The sequence below is a fragment of the Gossypium hirsutum genome, chromosome D10, assembly GCF_007990345.1.
Source record: "Gossypium hirsutum isolate 1008001.06 chromosome D10, Gossypium_hirsutum_v2.1, whole genome shotgun sequence".
Lineage (NCBI taxonomy): Eukaryota > Viridiplantae > Streptophyta > Magnoliopsida > Malvales > Malvaceae > Gossypium > Gossypium hirsutum.
In genome coordinates this window covers 44340008-44347188 of record NC_053446.1, presented here as the reverse complement: position 1 = coordinate 44347188, position 7181 = coordinate 44340008, and the positions used below count along the sequence as shown (strand labels likewise).

General features: G+C 36.3%; 1 non-coding gene across 1 annotated transcript; it reads right to left on the bottom strand.

The window, feature by feature from the left end:
* Positions 1-5201: 5201 nt before the first annotated feature.
* Positions 5202-5307, bottom strand: LOC121222747 (small nucleolar RNA R71). The gene has a single exon (XR_005920118.1). It is a non-coding gene; the product is annotated as a small nucleolar RNA R71 (small nucleolar RNA).
* Between the last annotated feature and the right edge of the window lie 1874 nt (positions 5308-7181).

Sequence of the window (7181 nt, the reverse complement as noted above, 5' to 3'; positions counted from 1 at the left end):
CCCAAAACAGTTTTGAAAAGAATTTTCTTTGACGGCTGCTAGACCCAGTCAAAGGAAAAACAGGATTCTTATATATCTATTTTTTAGGGTTTTAGAAATTAAATAAATATAATAATATTTTAAACTGAAAATTGTAATTACATTAATTATAATATAATTTCGGTAAACCATATATTTATTTAAATACGAACAAAAAAATCATATTCTCATTATGTGTACAACAACCTTGTACATATAATGTGTTCGATATTTGATTACCCAATTAAATTAATTCTATAATTAATTTAATTCATGTGACAACCAAACACAATACCAATTATGTTTTATTCCGTTCATTGCAACTATAGGGTGTGACCCTGTAGGTTCCTGTAACGTTAGCGATAATACTAGAATGATTCCAATGTTACAAACAATGAGTGGCATCTAGCAATGCATCATTGCTACCTAAGTCACAAGAAATCATGATTCGACATAACCTTTTATAATTAACCTTTTATGCAATAATCCTTAAGTCCTTTATCTCTGGATTGGACACAAGCCATGGAATAGTCACACTTGCATAGTCCATTCCATGTTCCTTGATATCTTAAGTAGACTATGATATACAAATAAGTATGACATCTCATATAAACTTATTTGAGCATGGCCATGCATTTCTAGTCTCACTTAATCAAGTGGCCTAAGATATTACTCCCATTATGTACGGGAGACTTATCCTATCTCGATCAACCATATCCCTCTACATAGATTGTGGTATATCCAACATCAGCCTTTATAGAACAACCAGTTATGGTGTACGTTTGACTGTATCAAAATATACAACTCACGATGTTAGGATTATGATGATCTCAAGTCTGAGGATCATATACATATTAATCACTATGAGTAATGTTGTTACAATTACATAATAATCCAAGAAACATACTCATAACGGGTCAGTCCAATATGTTGTTCTCTAACACACATATTCATGTATTGATTTTGACATTCCATAACAATGACAACTCTTTATCATCAATCAACTACATGTTAGTCTTAATGCATTATCGTTGTCCTATCCAACAATAATACTTGACTAAAGACTTTTAAGAATAATCATATTATTCTCAGGACATTATTATAAAACAATTTATTTATACACATAGAAAAGAAACTGAAATAACAATGGTAACGCCTTATATTAATAAACATGATAAATCAAGTATGTTATTACAACCATCTCATGATTGATCTTTGGGCATACTCTAACAGTGACTGTGCTGAGCCCGCTGGGGCAATCTGTTAGAGTTAGCAAACTGTACAGGGATGTTCCTTTAGAGGTTTAAGGGACGATATTTCTGGCTGATTTGATGGAGCTTCCGTTTGGGGAGTTCGATATGATATTTGGGATGGACTGATTGGTCAAGCATCATGTCAGTTTGGACTGTGCGACTAAGATGGTCGTATTGAGAACTGAAGAGGGTAATGAAGTAGTTGTGATTGGGGAACATCAGAATTACTTGCTAACGTGATCTCTGCACTGGTAGCTGAGAAACTGGTTCGCAAGGAATGTGAGCGTATTTGGCCTACGTAAGTGTTTCCGCTTCTAGGGAATCTACTGTAAAGGACATCAGAACTGTGAGGGATTTTTCAGACATCTTTCCTGAGGAGCTATCGGGTTTACCTCTGAATCGGGAAGTGAAGTTTGGGATTGGGCTTTTTCCTGGTACATCTCTAGTGTCTATCGCTCCCTATCGAATGGCACCGAAGGAGCTTACGAAGCTTAAGGCTCAAATTCAGGAGTTATTGGATCTTGGGTTTATCCGCCCTAGTGTGTCCCCATAGGGAGCATTGGTACTGTTTGTTAAGAAAAATGATGGATCCATGAGGATGTGTATCGACTACCGACAACTAAATAAGTTGACTATTATGAACAAGTATCCACTTTCGAGGATTGATGATTTGTTTGACCTGTTCCGAGAGGCGTATGTGTTCTCCAAAATAGACTTGCATTTTGGGTATCATCAGTTGAGGGTTAAGGAGGCTGATGTGCATAAGACGGCATTTAGGACTCGTTATGGTCACTACGAGTTCCTAGTGATGCCATTTGGATTGACTACTGCACCGACAGCTTTCATGGATCTGATGAACCGAGTGTTTCAGCCCTACCTAGATTGGTTTGTAGTGGTGTTCATCGATGACATATTGGTTTATTCGAGGACTGAGGATGTACGTGATGAGAACCTTAGGATTGTTATTCAGATTTTGAAGGAAAAGTAGCTCTATGCTAAGTTCAGCAAGTCGATCCTCGAAAAATTGAGGCTGTATTAGATTGGAAGCAACCTAAGAATGTGCTTGAGATCCACAGCTTTTTGGGGCTGGTAGGTTATTACCGACGGTTTGTGGAAGGATTTTCACTGATCGCAGCACCCTTGACTAAGCTGCTACGTAAAGGTGTACTGTTTGACTGGACTAATGCGTAGTAAAAGGGCTTTAAGAAGCTTAAGACTGTACTGACTGAGGTTCCTATTTTGGTACAGCCTGAACCTGGAAAGGAGTTCACGGTTTATAGTGATGCATCACATGTCGGTTTGGGATGTGTGTTGGCGCAGGATGGTAAGGTGGTTGCATATGCATCTTGTCAGCTTAAGACACTCGAGGAAAACTATCCGATGCACGATTTGGAGTTGGCCGCCGTAGTCTTTGCATTGAAAATCTAGAGGCATTATTGTAAATGGAAATATATATAGGATTTTTCCTATGTAATTTATCACCTTTTAACTTAAATCCGTTGTTAAAACTAAGTAATTGTTTAATAAATTAATGAAATATGTGAAAATATGAAATTAGGACATAGAAATTATTAAAATGTGATTTTATGCTTTATTATATTGTTTTCGTGCAATAAATGGCTTATTTTATCTTAATTTGAATATATTATATTTTTTAAGACATAAAGTGAGCCGCATGATTAAATTAAATAATAAAATATAAAATTATATTTAATAATTTATTTTAATATATTTCACTAATAATTTTGGTTTTAATTAATTAATTAAATTGGATAAATTTAATTCTTTGGTCCTTTAACTTGTTGATTTATTTTGGACAGGTCTAATAGCTTTACTGGATTACAAAACCGTCCAAATTGGAGACCAAGTCAACCCAAAATTCGGCTTCACATGGCTATCCATAAACAACTTTTTGGTTTAATTGCACAAGGTCCTTGAAGAGTTGAAGAAATTAGAGATTTACCTAAAGATTTGCACTGGACTGAGTCTTAATCTTGAGTTGTTGTGGCACTCAAATTGACCAAAAAATCAAGGAAAAATCAGCTCAACTTACTAAAATTATAGCCGGCCACCCATGGAAAATGCTTCAAAAGATGGAAACTCCTATTTTCAGCAAACTATCTCTCTCTCCTCACCTATAAATAAGATCCTATCATTCCTTCATTCATCATCCCTCAAGCATCATTCTCTCTTTTCTCCAAATTCTCTTAGCCTTTTCCATTCCCACACCTAGCATCATCTCTTCATAGAGATTTTAGCAATGAAGCCTCTTAAAGAACCCTTGGTCAGCCACTTTGGAGAGCCATCAGCAAAGGAGCAAAGCAAAGAAGCGAAGGAGCCTCGTCAGTCAGAGTCTTGGGTGACAGCCACTTGAATTGGGTTTAATCTTCCTTTTCATTAAATTAATATAAAGATGTTTGCTATGTGTTCTTTGTTCTTGTTTACAACAACGTTAGATTAATTTTATTTATTCTAGGATGATCGCTTTGATTGAATAATATTTATTTGATTTATGCTTATAATGTTTGTGCCTCAATCGATCATGTTTTCAATTAAAATCAAGTCTATATTCCGTTCATACGTGATTGAAATGCATCCGAATTAGCTGGGTGATCCTAGTTAGACGACATAATTGAAATGTGCATGCTCAATTTAGATCCCGATTAAATTGAAGGTTGCATAACGACTCTGACCAAGCTCTGTTATCTGCATAGTTTTTAGATTTGTGTGATTAAATTGTTTCAAACCTGACATGTCCCTGTTTCCTCGCACGAATGCGAAGAAACCCTTAGTAAATAAGGATCAGTAAAACTCATTTACTAAGTAAAGGATTCTGAAAGGACCTAATGTGGTTTCCAAACTCATGAAAGATCGAGTTGCCATGGAATGTTTTTTCGAATGTTATTAAGCATGTTGATAACAAATTGAGTTTAATTAAAGTAATTGTCCTAGTTTATTAGTGTTATAATTGTTGCAAATTGTGTTTAATTTTACTAAAATCTATTTCATTTCTATAGTTTGCATACTTACGATCATTTTCATTAGGGATCATTGCATTTAGTTTAATATATTTTAATCACCACTTTTGAACTATATTGTGTTTTTATTTACCAAATTGTTAATATAATTTTACAAATTAAATGACTTAGCACAAATATAATTCCTGTGGAGACGATAACTCGATACTTACTTATTACTTGATAATGATTGTGTACACTTGCACAAACCTAAGCATTACAAGTTCTTGGCGTCGTTACCGATGATTGTCAACTGTTGTTGCCATAGTCATTTTTTTTTGTGAAATTTTCAATTTTATTTATTTCTAACATTACTAACTTATTCTTTTTAATTTTTGTGATTTTATTTTTAGGTGTTTATGAGCATAGATCGAATTATTGATTTACTCCCTATAGACCCTGAAATTGAGCGAACTTTCAGACAAAGAAGACGTAAACGAACAGCTTAAAGACATGTCGAGATGGACCTTGGGAATCAGAATCAAGACCAAGGTAATGAAGCTGATTATGTACGAAATCCTATCCTCATTGTCGATGATAGGGATCGATGCATCAGACAATATGGTGTGCCACTTTTCAGTGAGTTAAATCCAGGAATTAGGAGGCCAGATATTGAGGCAACCCAGTTTGAATTAAAACCAATGATGTTTCAAATGCTACAAAAGGTGGGCCAATTTAGTGGTATGCCCATGGAAGATCCACATCTCCACCTTCGATTATTTATGGAGGTGAGTGATTCATTCAAGATAGCCTGTGTGACTGAAGGCGCACTGAGGTTGAAGTTTTTTTTCGTACTCGTTGCGAGATCGAGCACGAGCATGGCTCAATTCATTGCCACCAAGTTCTATATTTACATGGCAAGAATTAGTAGAGAGATTTTTGGTTAAGTATTTCCCACCTAGCAAAAACGCTTAGTTGAGGAACGAGATCACAACTTTCCAACAATTGGATGATGAATCTTTGTATGAGGCTTGGGAGTGATTCAAGGAGTTACTTCATAAGTGTCCTCAACATGGGATTCCTCATTGTATCCAGTTGGAGACATTCTATAATGGTCTCAATGCACATACAAGATTGATGGTAGATGCTTCTACGAATGGTGCAATTTTATCTAAGTCTTATAATGAGGCTTATGAGATCGAGAGGATTGCGAGTAATAACTATTAATGGCCAACAAATTGAACAGCTTCAAGAAGACGTGTAGTCGGAGTTCATGAAGCTGACACCTTCACTTCATTATCAGCTCAGGTATCGTCTATTTCCTCTATGATAAAATAGTTAACCGCTAATAGTATTAATAATTCTGCAGCTCAGCCACCCAGTTCGTTTGAAGTAGTTTCCTGTGTGCACTATGGGGAAGGTCATTCTTTTGATAATTGTCCATCAAATCTCGAGTTAGTGTACTATGTGGGGAACCAATATCAAAATAGGAGTGGACAAGGACCCCAGTCCAAGTTCTACAATCCTTCATGGCATAATCATCCCAACTTTTCTTGGAGCAACCAAGGAAATGTACTAAACAACAACTTAGTACATCAAAGTCCCAACGAATCTCAAGGGTTGAATCAGCAAGCTCCAAAACCACCTCAAGCTGAGGCATCAAACAATTTAGAGAACTTGTTAAAAGTGTACATGGCAAAGAATGACGATTTGATCCAAAGCCAAGCAACAACACTGAAAAATTTGGAAAAGAAAACGGGTCAGTTAGCTACGAAGCTATGTAATAGACCGCAAGGAACCTTGCCGAGCGATACTTAGAATTCAAGGAATTTGGGTAAAGAACTTATCAAGATAGTGGCATTGCGAAGTGGTAAAATTCTAGAACCTCGATTGATTGATGTCGAAGATAAGCCTGTTGAGAGGAATCGACCAGCTATTGAAGTTCCTACACCAAAGGAATCAGAATCTTCAAAGTCTGACAAGGTAAACCCTGACTTAGTGAATTTAGATATTTTAACATATTCTTTGGATGTAGATTTACCTACTCAAAAAAGTTGTCATGTTCAACCGAAAGTTCAATCACCTCCATATCCACAAAGATTGCAGGAACACAAGCAGAAACATGAGGTGCAATTCAAGAAGTTTTTGGATGTTCTGAAGCAGTTACACATCAATATTTCGTTGGTGGAGGCTTTAGAATAAATGCCAAATTATGTGAAGTTTATGAAGGATATACTATCCAAGAAGAAACGATTGAGTGAGTATGAGATTGTTGCCTTGAAAAAGGAGGGGAGTTCGTTCCTGCAAAACAAACTGCCGCCGAAATTGAAAGACCCAGGAAGCTTTACTATACCCTGTAACATTGGTGACTCCTACTGTGGTAATGCTTTGTGTGACTTAGGAGTGAGTATCAACTTGTTGCCTAAGTCTATCTTCAAGACGTTAGGGATAGGTGAAGTAAGACCTACAACTGTGACGCTTCAGATAACGGATCGATCTTTAGCATATCCCGAAGGAAAGATCGAGGATGTTTTGGTAAGAGTCGATAAATTTATTTTTCTTGCTGATTTCATTGTCTTAGATTTTGAAGCAGGCAAGGAAGTGTCGATCATCCTTGGGAGACCTTTCTTAGCCACGGGAAGAACGTTAATTGATGTGTAAAAAGGAGAACTTACCCTGCGAGTTCAAAACGATCAGGTAACCTTTAAAATTTTTAAAGCGATGAAATTTCCCTATCTGGCAGAGGAGTAATTTTGAAGAAGATCAATTAGAGAAAGCCTTAGATCTTGACCCTTTTAAGGATGAAGAAGGTGAAGAAAACATGGTTTTGATGGAAGCCAATCTGGGAAATTTTATTCAATCCACACAGTTTGAACCGTTGGAGTTGGAAGTGAGAGAATTTGTTTGTCAATTGAAGAACCACCTAAACTCGAACTAAAAGTACTTCCTTCCC